We start from the raw sequence: 13,869 nt of genomic DNA, 5'->3' as shown, positions 1-13,869 counted from the left end.
TTCAGTCACAGATAATATCACCCCATTTATATATAAGGACTTATATTTTTCAGGATTGAGTCAGCTGGATTTCAGGGCAAAATGAACCTTTAAAGATATATATTTGAATCCAGTGATGTTTCACATTGGAAAAAACTGACAGGTGATATAAAGATTTTTTTTTTATTTGTGTAAATATATGTCTTCTTGGTTATAGTTATTTTTCCAAGTTTTAATAGTATTCAAGTCTGGTATTAATAGTATTAATAGCATTCAAGTCTGACTGTCCCATCTTTTCTGGACTCTGCTGCTAGACAAAATATTCTATATGGTGGAAATAAAACTATTGGTTTATATGAATTAGAATAATTTATTCTCTTTATCACAATGTAATTAATGTTTTTTGGGGGAAAAACCCCAAGGCCCAAGCCTTTTAATTCTTGTGGGCTGTCTGTGAGAGTTGCCATTTAACCCTTTATTTGTTTATCAGCAACTCATAGAGCACATACGCCAGGATTGTTTCTATATGCAAATGCACTACATCAGAGGTTTACTTGAAATCTTATTGATTCTTCAAGTAGGTTCCAAATGCAGAACTGCTGTGAACTTAGAGTTGATCATAATTTTGAATTAGCACTTGAATATCAGCTTTTAACCAAAAGAAAGAACTAAGAAAGTGATTAGTGGTCATAGTATTCAGCTCCGTTATCTAGTCTAACAAAACTCAAATTGCTTAATGAGAGTTATTAACAAGTACGGGTTTTATTCTACTCTAGTTGGTACACAAGTTTCAAATGTAAAGAAATTAATTCTTTACACCTTTCAGGCCTTGTTCTCATTTTATTATTTGATATGTTGACATATTATGCTATATTGATATTTATGTTGTCAGCAACTTACTCAAAACCCAATCTATTCTGTACCAAATAAAGCAAGAGCAACTGCAAAATGCCTTCAATAAAAGTCATAGATGAATACCTATTGTGGGAACAAACTTTTGTTGTTGGACTCAATATGTAATTTCTTTTGATTAGTGCTTGATTATTATTATTATTATATGGACATAGGAGTTGCTGAGGTAATTATTGCATGTGGTTTCTGATAGTTTAAAACCAAATTAGTTCTTTACCCTTTGGATGTTTTAGATCAGGCAAAAAGTATATCTCCTTTTATCCTGGGCAATATAACTCCATTTTAAATTTTTCTTAACTTAGCAGGAAGATGCTGAAAATTTCCATGGCATTACTTCAAGTATTTTTATAATTTCTGAGTACCGTTCTTATAATTTCTAAGTACAGTTCTTAAAAAGTACTGCTCTAGAAACTGCTTTTAAGTGGAGAGGTTTGTTTTAACACAGACAAAAAGAGTGGAACAGTTTAGCATCAAACCTGGAAGAGAAAAAATGGAGCTCTTCCCCCTCACCCCAATAGTCTAAGATCTGTAGAAAATTTTGCTAGACAAATGTGACATTTGACATAAAAAGACTTATTAAAGATACAATAAATATTTATTTTTATATCTGTTTACATTCACCTAATTTTTTTCCTAGTTGCTGATAGTAAGGTACTGGTTTCCATTATGCAGATCCTCTTGCCAATTTTTTGTGGAGCAAAGCCAATAGTAAATAAAAGAAATTTTCTGCAAATCTGAAACATTATTGGAAATGCATTTAAGTGTTTGATTTTATTTTGAATTATAAGAGATAAAGACATTTAGAATGATACAATATTTTTTTTTTAATTGCAGAACCTTCTTAAGCAGTTCACATAAGACTTCTTGGTATCTGTTACATATGAATAATACAACAGTTTTAATTAGTTATGAAGAAGGAGGTTAGGTCACACATTATAATATTAAGTTGCAAGAAGCCAATTTGAGGCTGGGCTCCCTTTCATATGTTAATAAAACTCTTTCTTTTCAATTTTTAGGAGAATATTATTATTTTTTGGTCATTACTGGATAGCTTCATGAATATTTATTTTCCACTTCTTACATTAATATTGTGAAAATTCATGTATTCGCACATGATGTGGAATGAGATAACTTCTTTGGATAGTACAGGATATGAAGCCAGGCTTTTGTTTTCAAATAGATGACTAGGTGTGCAATAGCATAAGTAGAACAAAATTGCTGCATGAAAAGTTTAATTTTACTGAGAGTTACAAACAAGACTGGCTGGAGGATACCTGATTTTTAAATAATGTAGGACGTGTAAGCAGTTAAGATTCATCCTGTTGTGAATTGAAAAACAAGACTTTCAAATCTTATAAAGTATACAGAAAAACATCCACAGTGGCCTGCAGGAGGAAATAGCTGTCTTGAAATTTCAGTTTGTAATGATGGAACTGTCTGAAGAGTCATTACTTTGTTTTTCTTTCTAATATTCAAAATATAAATTGCTGTTAACAGCCAAGAGTAAGACTGCAATTTTATCTGCAAAAGGAAAGACTCAGTAGCTAATCCTCCTCCTTCCCAGCCATCTGTGGAAATGAGGAAATAATGCAAGGTTCTACTACCCAAGCTGATCTCATTTCCATGTATCAGAATTGATTCTCTGAGAAATAAATATTATAATGACAGATGGAGATTTTCTTTTTTATGCCTCTAAATGTTAGTTATTGATATCTCAAATTCTCCATTATTAATTATTTTTTCACTTTATGTCTTTATAAAAGAAATTGCAACCAAGAGATATCCATTCTGTTGTTGGAAGCATGTTTAATTTCATCTCAAGCCAGAAATCCTGAGTTTTCTTTATTTTTTGTTTGTTTGTTTGGGTTTTGTTGTTGTTGTTTTAATGTTGAAGAGGGCTTACTTGGTCATTGGCATTACCTAATATTAAAAAAAGTCATTAAAGGAATTGTGCTTCTTTGGGTAAATATCTGGTCAGGTCTGAATGTGAGCATTTGCTGGACTGTAAGTGCATTACTCCGAACAGGGAAACCTCCAAATTGCCATTTTCCTGACCTGTGTCCTACACCACAACAGGATTGGATGTCATTGGGACTGCCTGGTGTGAGAAATCTATCTGCACATTACGATGGGTCTGTGATACTTGCTATAACTATTAACCACTCCAAAAGCCTTTTCACTTACTAAATGAAAGAACTATCTATAACATGATTTTAACTATTTAATGCATTTCCTCTTCTAAGTTATGAATCTCTAGATATTAAATACCCAAATCATTCACCAAACCTTTGAACAGTATTGAGGTCAATGATGTAGTTGAATATATTTCGTTTTTTGTTTTTTTGGGGTTTTTTTGGGTTTTTTTTTAAATGAAAGACTTTAAACTAATACAAAATGATGGCGTTGGAAAAGTCATGAAAGCTTCTGGATGCAGGACAAGGGTAAATGAAATGAAAATGGAAATGTAAGCTTTGTTCAGCATGAGCCAAAGGATTTTAGAGATGATATGAAAGATACATTAACATTTCAGGGGACTGATGATTCAGTCTTGAGGTCCATTCAGTCTATACTCATTTTACTGGGGTTATACTTTTGTAGTTCCAGTCAAATGGGATGAGATAAATCCTTATATAATTATGCTTAATGGTTAGATTTACCAGCTTTTCAACGTTTATCTTTTCTGTGAAGTAAAAGTAATTTACGTTTGGTAACAAATGTTTTCTCCTCTAATGGTTTATTTCAGCCTTTAATTAAGGCATTTTTTTCTTTCCTTTATCAACTGCTAAAAGCCTCAGATCCTGTTATCTGCACTATTTCTTCTATGTACTGCTCTTGAATCATGATTTTGCATCTCAGCTAGGGAGGAGAAAGGCACAATTATTTAATGTATCAAAAATACCTTAAATTTAGCTTCTGTTATTGAATGTTACCTTCCTTTTCTCTTAAAACAGTTATTTTAGGGAATATGTATTTTAGCTCCAAAGCAATAATACATCAGAACCAAAAGGAAGATATTAATTTACTTTGGCAGCTGTACTTTCAAAGAGTATTTTATTCATTGTTCCTATAACTTATAATCTGAGTTCTTAAATGAGTGTAGTAAAAATTCCACTGTCCCCCTTTTTACCATAGGCTATGCCATCATTCAATTGCTTACACTGCTAATAACTTCTTCCTGATATCTGCCTAAACTTTTCTTAGCCTCAAGACATTGTTCTTCATCTGTCATTTCTTGAGATCGTGACTGAGATTTTTATCATGTAAACTGTCACTGTGAGGGCATTTGTAGACTGTTGGAGACGTATAATATCCCCTTAGTATTCACCATTCTAAATTCTTTACATGCAGCTAGCTCAGTCTCTCATTACAGGATTTATCCTCCAGCAATTGTGTCAGCCTCATTTCCTTTGTAATTTCTCTATTTTTTTTTTTGTATTTTCCCATTCCCTTTGGGGGATAGGAACATGTAACCAAAGAAATGAATAACCTATAGTTTGTCCCAACACAAAAATGCTAGGACTACATTAGGGCAGTAAATTCTCATGTATTCTAAAAGACCCTTTCCCATGTGGTTTTCTATCAGTCTAATAATGTCTCATTTGTGGCACCTTATTTGCACATATTTCCTTCTTTAATATTTTGTCTTGAAACATTGTTTCAGTTTTTAAAAAGCTACACAAAAATTTGAAAGTACATTTGATGATGATAAAGTAGCTCTTCATCATAATAAATTGCTCTTCAACCATAATGGTAATTGAAACCACTTTCTGATTATTCCACTGCTGGGAAGTTGAATTGATCTGATATATTACACCTTTCATGTTTCATTAATGGTTTTCAAAATGCATCAGACAAGTGTGTAGGTTTTTGCATTTTATAATAAAAATGCAAAACTCAGAGAAAATGTGTTTAGGTTTTATAAAATCCTTAAACTTGAAACAAAATGCAGAGGTTATGCATTATTGAGGTTTGGCAAATTTCATGCTGGTCCTTGAAATAAAACGAGGAGCTGCTGGGTTTTGACTTAGTTTTTGAGTTTCTAATGTTACCTGTTCTTTGCCTTCTATCTACTTTAGTATCAAACACAATCAACACCCAAAATGCAACAGCTACGATCCTGACACACAATCCCAGAAACAAACATGCAGTTGAGAATTGAAGAGAAGCTAAGTAATATTTATGACACAAGTGCAAATATCTAAACATATTTGCAGCCTTGTATTGTTTCACAGAGCCAACAGTAACTTTCCCTGAATACCCATCAAATATATTCATACTGCAAAACCCACACATGGTGAGCACCATTCCTATTGCTGTTGCTGGATATAGTACTTCAGGTGCTGGGTTGTGTGCAAGTTTCTAAAAACATTACTTTGGGAAAGAAATACAAAAGAAACCCAGCATCTTTTGGGTATGATTTAATTTCAGATTTTAGAAGCAGTTCAGAGACAGTTCTTGGGGAGCAACTGGGGCAGCAGCAGTGTTAGATGCTCAAACACACCTTGGCTGTGCTCCACTGTGGCAGGGCAGCTGGCATCCAGTGCACAGCAGAAAGGAAACAGGAGCTCATGGAATATCCTCTGTCTGCTGAGGTCAATAGATATTAAGATGAAACTGTTCCTAATTTAAATAATCCGACCTACATGGTGCAGGCTCTCCTACTTTTCTAAAGTAAAATCTTGTTTTTAATACATTACTATTGAAAAAGAGGAGTCATGTAAATAAAGAATCCATTCTCTGCCACTCCAGTAGAAAAAAAAAATCTTGCATAAACATTATTGTGATCTTGATTTTAAGACTTTTAGTGGAACTCGATTTATTTTCGATAAACTGTTCTACTGGCAAATGATACTCTGTGCTGGTTTTGGCTGGGGTGAAGGTGTTTTTCCTGTCAGTGGCTAGTGTGGGGTTAGGGTTTGGATTTGCCCTGAACAAAGGGTTGGTAATATAGAGATGTTTTTGTTATTGCTTGGCAAGGCTTAGAGATATGTGCGGGGACTGGGAGGAGACACAGCTGGGCAGGGGACCCAGGCTGACCAGAGGGGTACTCCAGACCGTGTGCCATCATGCTCAGTGTGTAAAGTGGGAGAAAGGAGGAAGGGGTGGCTGTTTGGGGTTTGCCTTCCCAAGTGTCCCATGTGATGGAGCCCTGCTCTCCTGGAGATGGCTCAGTACCGTGGGAGGCAATGAATTCCTTGTTTTACTTTCCTTGCGTGTGTGTGTCTTTTGCTTTCACTATTAAACTGTTTATTCCAGCCCATAAGATGGGTTTTTATAGTTTCTCCCAGTTCTCTCCTTGATCCCACTGGTGTGACTGATTGGCTGTGTGGGTCTTGGTTGCTGCTTGGGGTTAAACCAGGACAGGCTCATATGCTTTTTTTGCCTTATTGCTAATCTGAATGCTGTTAGTTCCTGGTTTCAGATGCTGAAATTTTTACAGCTTCCTTCCACCTTCCCCTGCTGCCAGTCCACTGTTAACTACTTTGCTGAACCAGTCACACTGTTTCTTTGCATTAATGTTATTTTCTTTAACCCTCACTCATTTTTACTGCTCCTTTGAAAAAAAAAAAAGTGCTATGTAAGGCATTTTTTGCAGCATAGTCTGGTTCTTTTTAGAGGTGACAAATCATGGAAGCATTAAGATGAGTACCAAAGACGTCACCATGCACAGTTTGGTTGGATTTTTTTGTTTTTCTCATAGAGAGGTAGAGGGCAGAAGCTCGAGCATCTTGCAAGGCCACCATTACAGAAGTGTTCAGCCTGACTTTTCTGAACATCTCTTTTACTTAAGAATCACCAGGTTTTTAAAAGACACTATAAGAGTTCTACACAGCTACACCAGTGATATTTAGGGTAGGCAGTCTTAGAGCGAGTGTATGGTTTGGATGCACTTTTGGGTTTATTGTTACACAATAAATTTATTTTCCTGACTCTTTAGGTCCTTATAAATAGTTAAGTTATAGACACATTATTGTTTTGTATGTACTGTTCTGTAGCAGAGAAAGTTAACTATCCTGATTATAGTACTGTGTGATAATGTTAGCATCTGAGTGCTAAAATGGTTGGACTGGTATTTGACAATTCCTCTGGGTCTTCACAGAGACACCATTGCAGAGAACTCTGAATTAGTTTTGAGTCTGTGTTGTCAGGATAGCTGTCCTTTCCAAAGTTACCATATATTCTCATGGATTTTATTTTTTTTCATAACTACAGACCAAAATTTATGCACATAAGAAAAGCTACTGAATATAACATTATAAGTGATAAACTATTTCAATTACTTCCCATTAAAATTCAGGAGGCAATGCAATAAATTTTCTGTGAGTAAGAACTTATACCAACTGACATTAGGCTAGACTTGGATTTGTATTCAGATGCTCATACCACATTAATGGTGTTGATTTCTCAGTCTGCAAGGAGCTTTAATTTTGTACAGAAATTAGTTTGATGCTCATGACGTTTCCTCCTGTATTATTCCACTGTAGTTAAGAACCCATAACTGCTCCTATTCTAACCTGTTTTCAGCTACAGACAGAATTCTATTTAATGTACAATGAAAGCACTGAAGATGTCAAAAACATCAAAGATTAAAACTTTGATTTTTCCATCTAAAATAAATTTTGAGATTGTTGCTCTTTAAGACTTAAATCTAAAAACCCTAGAGTTAAAAGCTGGAATATAGGCCTGCGTTGCAGAAAACTCTTTAAATCAATGATGTAGGCTCTCATGATCAAAGTAACATAAAGTTTAACAGAGGTCAACAATTCTATATATATGTTATAGCAAGATATAGAAATGGCAATTCTTTGTTGCTGTGTTATTCTCATTAACTCTCTTTCAGGATTCTTGGATTTTCATAAGTCATTGCTACAGCAAGTCATGGAACACATACAGCTTTTACATAAGAATTGTTCCTCTTTCTTTGGGGAAGCGTCTGTGCATTTAAGCTTAAAAACGATGATAAAAACATTATTAAATCAGAAGAATCCATATGGCAGAGATTTGATAAGTGGAGATATTCATGGGAAAAACAAAAAAGCCTTAATATTTTAATAGTGAAAATCTGGTGGAATTAAATTCTTACTTCTGTGTATGTCAAAATTGTGAAAAGAAAAAGTTTTGATCAGGATGAGCTGAATCATGACTATTCCCATTGTTGCATGTTAGAGAAAAATCAGAGAAGGAAGAAAACCAAATTTTCTTCTCTGTTGTTATTTTAGTTTGCATCCCCTGAGTATTGAATCCTGTGCACGTCAAGCATCTGATATCTGTGACTTCCCAGCTGGTTCCTAAGCACACCCCAAAAATAACACACAGGCTGTTAAATAATATTCTTTCATTAGTCATTCTCACTGTGTCCAGTTTCTCATTATTTTTGTAATGTGAGTAAAGATAACACGCATAGTTTGTGAATATTCCCTAAGATGTATAAATGTATATATAACTGGATGAGCAAAGTATAAGGTGGAGGTCTACAGTAAATCTAGAATGCTTTCTTCCTGATCCCGCCTGGTATTATAGGTAAAATTGAATATGTTTCACAGGTTTCCAGGAACTGCTAACTGTTTTTAAGTGTCAGCCATAAAAAATAAGAGTCTAAATAAGACCCTTATTTAGACTGAAATACATTTTGAAAAACTTTAAACCAGTTACTTTTAAAATATGCATGTTATTCCATAATACAGGCTGTTATTCCATGATACTGGCAGAGATCTTGAAAAATATGCCTTGAGTGGTACCTGAGGAACAGAGCAATTACAATAATTTTTAAATAAATGAACAGTATATCTTAGTTTTGATTTTTTTTTATGTAGATGTCAATGTTGTAGACTTTTCAAGACAAATTTACTCAGGGTGAATGATAGCACAGGAATAGAAAATTCAGTGAATATGTGTTTTTGTATACATCAGTTTGCCCATTTATTAATTTAGTACCTCAACAGTACCAATAAACTATTCAATTGGTCTAGAAGTTAACCAATGGACTGGTTGGCAAAACCTATAAAATGCATCATATCCTTATTGAGAATTTATTCTAAATCTAATTTCCTTTTTCAAGCTATTAGAACTAGAAATAAAAACAATCTTAGATTTTTAAGAGGGTGTATAACATGTCTCTGGAATATTGGAATTGTTTCTTTGGTCAAAAAAAATGTAACCAGCTGAAGGACAAAAAGAACTTTTCCCAGTGGACCCACCTGTAAAAATGAGGGCAACTGTTTATGTACAAAAACCCAGCTGTAGACATCTTATGTCTAAAGCACTATTTGCAGACATATTCGTTCAGAGAAATGCTCCATTTCCAGTTCTACCTGCTGATCAAAGCGCTGACCTCAAACCCAGCCCTGGGGTGTGGCTTTCATTTATCAGTGCCTGAAGGATCCTCAGGCAATCTGTGCAACACTTCTGGATGGAACAGGCAAAGACTAACAATTGCCATTCATAGCCCTTTCCTAACTTGTCTCCTGTCAGCACTTAAAAATGCTCAGACGTATGCAAATTAATTGAAGGGTCGAAATATGGCATCCTAGGATCTCTTTCAGTAATTTTACAGGATAAGGCTCAGATCATATAATGTTATAGAGATCATATATAATATAGAGATTATGCATTCTATAACCTGAATGTTAGGCTGGAAAATAAACTTTGCAGTTGAAGGTGATCCTTTTTTCTTCCTAGCTGTAAAGCAGTGGAAGCATGCAAGGTTACTAATATTTTGACTTCAGAAAAAGGCATTAAATGTTAAACCAAACTTGTATATAAAACATAGGGTAAAAGTAGTAATAAGAAGATTCATTACTCCCCAAAATAAGAGGAGCTCCACAAATAATGCCTGTCTGATGAATAAGGATAGCAGCATGTACTTGTCAATTCACACAACATTGATTTAACAGTCTCAGTATCTTTTATCCTAATTGCTTTTGGATCATTAGCTTGTTTGCATTCACTGTATGAAGTCAGTAGATCTCACAATTTCCAGCCAGTAGAAGGTGAGTAGATGTAGAATTATCCTTCAGACCAAAGTAAAAGCATATTTTACTTGACACAAATACAGATAGAGCTCTAAAAATATTAGTTTATGGCCTAAAATTTGTTCAAATATTTGCTTCCATCACCTGTTACCTACAAAGCCTGAAACAATATATTAATGATAACATTTACTGAATAAAAGTGAGGAAAGACCTGGAAAAGAAGTTTTATGAACTTAGTGAGATTACATTTGAATTGCTAACTGGTTTTATTGTTATAAAAATATGAATTCCCACATAGCCTGTGTAATTGCTGTTATATCAGTGTAAAAGACATCTGAATCAAACCTGCTCTGCACTGGTTGTTAAATCTTCCTTATAGCTCTCATGGGAAGTTACTTTTATTGGTTCTGTAAATCTGGATTACTTTGCAATACCAAGTGGTTCTTCAAACCTTTTATAGTTTCTGCACCACCCTGAGAACATTTTCATTTTACAATTTCACTTCAAGACTCAACTGCCACAGGATATAACATACAGTATTGGGTTGTTGCCATTTCAGTAATCTCCTATGTAATCTGTGGAAAAGGTTTGGATTTCATCAAAACAAAAGAGGCTGTTTAACCTTCATGTTTAAGAGACTTGATGTGTGTTTTGGGACTGTTACTTGGTCTTCTCTTAAGTAAAATAATGCGTAAATACTGGTTTGAAAAAAGTATCACATAATAATAATAATAATAATTTTAAAAAGTACATCTCACAACTTTCATCAGCAAAATACTGCAAAATGCTACTCTGCAGACTTAGATGGCATTCTTCTGCCATTTCTACCCTAAATTTAACTCAACTTCAGGGAAAAAGCAGTCCAAGCAAGGGGTTGGCTTAGGTTAGGCTCTATCTGCCTTTGAAAATCTGCCACTGTAGAGACCTGTTATGTAGATTTTCACATAGTAAAAAAAAATATTGGCAGTTGAAAGCAAAGTTTCCCGCTGAAGTTGTATGATGGAGGAATTTTGTGCTGAAGAAAAATTAGAGGAAAATTGTATCTGAAGGAGGAGTTATAAGTGACAATAAGGTTTAAACTTAATAGGAGAGAAAAAGAAGGGGATATTTATAGCAAATATTTTATTGAAAAATAAACCAGCTACTACTAATTAGGGCATGGCAATTTTTCTTGAATGAAACAGAAGATTTGGATTTTGTCTGGAGTGCTACTGAAAAGATGCAATCATGGAATTACAGAATTGTAGAATGGCTTGGATTGGAAGGGACCTTAAAGATCACCTAATTCCAGTCCCCCTGCCATGGGCTGGGATGCTAGTTCAGTTATTCAGGATCCCATCCAAACTGGCCCTGAATACTCCCACGGATGGAACATCCACAGAGAGAAAATAAAAAAAAAAAAAGAGATTTGGAAATCTTGAGTTCTTACCTCCTGCTTTGTGTTCTCAAAAGTATGTGCACAAGGTCCCTACCCCACTGTTTCCTTTAAGCAGATACTCCTGCTGTGCTGAGCACTGTCCCTCACAGGGAGAGACCACAGAAATGTTTCACTGCATTGCAAAGCGGTCCCAGAGGTTTGGATTATTTTTTGAGCAATACTGAAGGGAAAAACTATTCAAAGGCAGTAAATGTGTTCTTTGTGGAAACCACCCCCTTGCCACTGAGAAAGCCTGTAGCCATAGCACGTACTGTGCCACATTTAATCATTCTTTGCTGAGGATGGGAGCAGGAGGGACACTGCTCTGTTGATGGTAAGAAATGGCGGTTGTCTCCTCAGAGGGAGAACTTTGTGCTTCTACTTCAGTCAAGGGCAGCCCCTGTGGCAATACTGGAGCCAAACCCAGGGCCGGGCATAAGCTTGTTCTGTCCCAGCCATCCTGGCTGCTGTGACAGGACAGCAGTGATGGAGAGGGAGGGTGCCATGGAGCTGGGGCAGTGCTGCTCTGAGCCATCCTCCTTTTCCACCTTCACTGGAAGCTCACTGCTCCTGGGACAGCCCCCAAATCTGAACTCACTTCTTAGAGTACTCAGGACTGACCATGCATGTGTGAACAGAATGGTGTGAAAAATATTGCTTACCTGAGAGACATGCACCAACTTAACTGTAACAGGAAGCCCTCCTCTCTTTTTCCTCTTGCTCTCTTTGTCTCTCTCTGTTGACCTAAGTTCTGGACTGTCCATGTAGCAGGACCAACACAGGGTCTGAGGACTGGTGACCTTCTTTCTTTTTTTTCTGCCTTTATTTCTGCTCTCCTGGGCTGTGTCTGGGCAAGGTGAGCTTATTGTGTTCTACCCCTTACTCTGTACTGAGATTTGATGTGAGGATTTGGGGCTTGTTAAGCTGTGATGTGAAACTAAGGGCTTGTTAGCCAACATTTTTGAGACTAAATATTGGGATAATAGCCAGAGGTAAGGTGACTATACTAACAAAGCATAAGGATTCCCTGACACTTGTACTGGTGTCATTGTTCAGCCTGACAAGAATTTATAACTAAATTCAAGTCCCCTTGCACGTGGATTATGGCAGTAAAAAAGTGAGCTGAATAAGATGATGAGATCTACCAGAAACTCAAATTGTTTGAGGCACTTGCTGGGACGCAAGGAAATCTTTTGAACCTCTTTTTCAGCCTATCAGGCATTGATAAATGTTGTGTGCTCCTTTCAGTTTTGGTTTTAACTTTAGGTGGAATGGGTAATGTTCACAAGATGACAAAATGGTTACTGCTGCCTAGTTGTCAATACTTTTTGCTCCAGTCACCCTCAAGTGATTCATATGTTAGAAGCATCAAAACCTCTCTTTGTATGAATTGAATGAATACTCACAGTCAAATTATTGAAAGCCTAATGAATAAAGCAATGTGATAGATTTTTCAGGACTTTAAAGTAGTCCAGAAATTTAATGATGGTTTTTGTATGTCAATTTACCTTCATGCATTTTGTGCTTACATGTGTTCAGTGTTATATCAACAGATATAAAAATATTTTTCTGTAGCTTTTATTTTTTATACATTATATTATCATAAAATGATTTAATGATTTTAAAATTTCCTCCTGGGGATAAGTAAATGCTCACTTTAATTGAGCTGTTGGCATTTCTAATGTTTTACTCTGGAGCTGGGGGAGTTCATGAGTATCTGAGCATATTCAGCTCTAGATTCTGACATTTCTGACTTCTAGCCAACTAGGTTTAGAAAGAAGCCCCTGCCATTTCTGTGACAGAGTAGAATGTACACTGCACAAAGTGCATTTGCCAAGGCTTCTTTTCCAATGTGAGACTTTAAACGAGATATGTCTGCAGGGTAGGAACATATGGTTACTCCATGAAGTCATTTACAGGGAGCATTTCCTTTCTCTGTCACATCTGTGGCACTTTCACGTGGCCTATTTTTGTCTAATTTACTCAGCCAGAAGATTTCCCTGCCTGTATAATGTGACCCCAACCAAGCATTTCTGGTTCCCAAAGGAGCCAGCTCCAGCAGCCCAGAGGACAAGCACAGAAGGAGGAGACTGCTTTTCCCCCTCTCATAATTCTGTGGTGCTCCTAGCAGAATTTTCCATTAAGGATACAATTTTAGTACAAAAAATTGCAAGTCAAAAATAATTGTTTTCAAAACCAAACTTTTTGCAAAGTGGGCCCAGTCAATACATCCTTTTCTGTAAATTTTTTCAGTTTTGACAGGAAGTAATGCAATTGGAACATATAATACAAACTGAAAAATTAGAATACAAAATATTGCATTCTAATTTCAACATATTTCTTTAACTTCAAGTGCTATTTTACAGTTGCAGCAGGATTTTTGGTTTTTTTAACAGGGGTGATCAGAGAAATAAGACTTTTACTCTTATAAGTGAATTATTTTCTTTTTATTCTGGTGAAGACACTTGAACTTTCCACAAATAAGCAAAACACCTCCCATTAGAAACTTGAGTGCCAGTGATTTGTTAAAAGAAAAATATCCTGGTAAAAGCTGATTACAAGTGAAAATATGACCTCTGAGAGATGACA

This window comes from Melospiza georgiana, chromosome 5, assembly GCF_028018845.1.
Source record: "Melospiza georgiana isolate bMelGeo1 chromosome 5, bMelGeo1.pri, whole genome shotgun sequence".
Classification (NCBI taxonomy): Eukaryota; Metazoa; Chordata; class Aves; order Passeriformes; family Passerellidae; genus Melospiza; species Melospiza georgiana.
Note: the sequence above shows the minus strand (reverse complement) of the source record.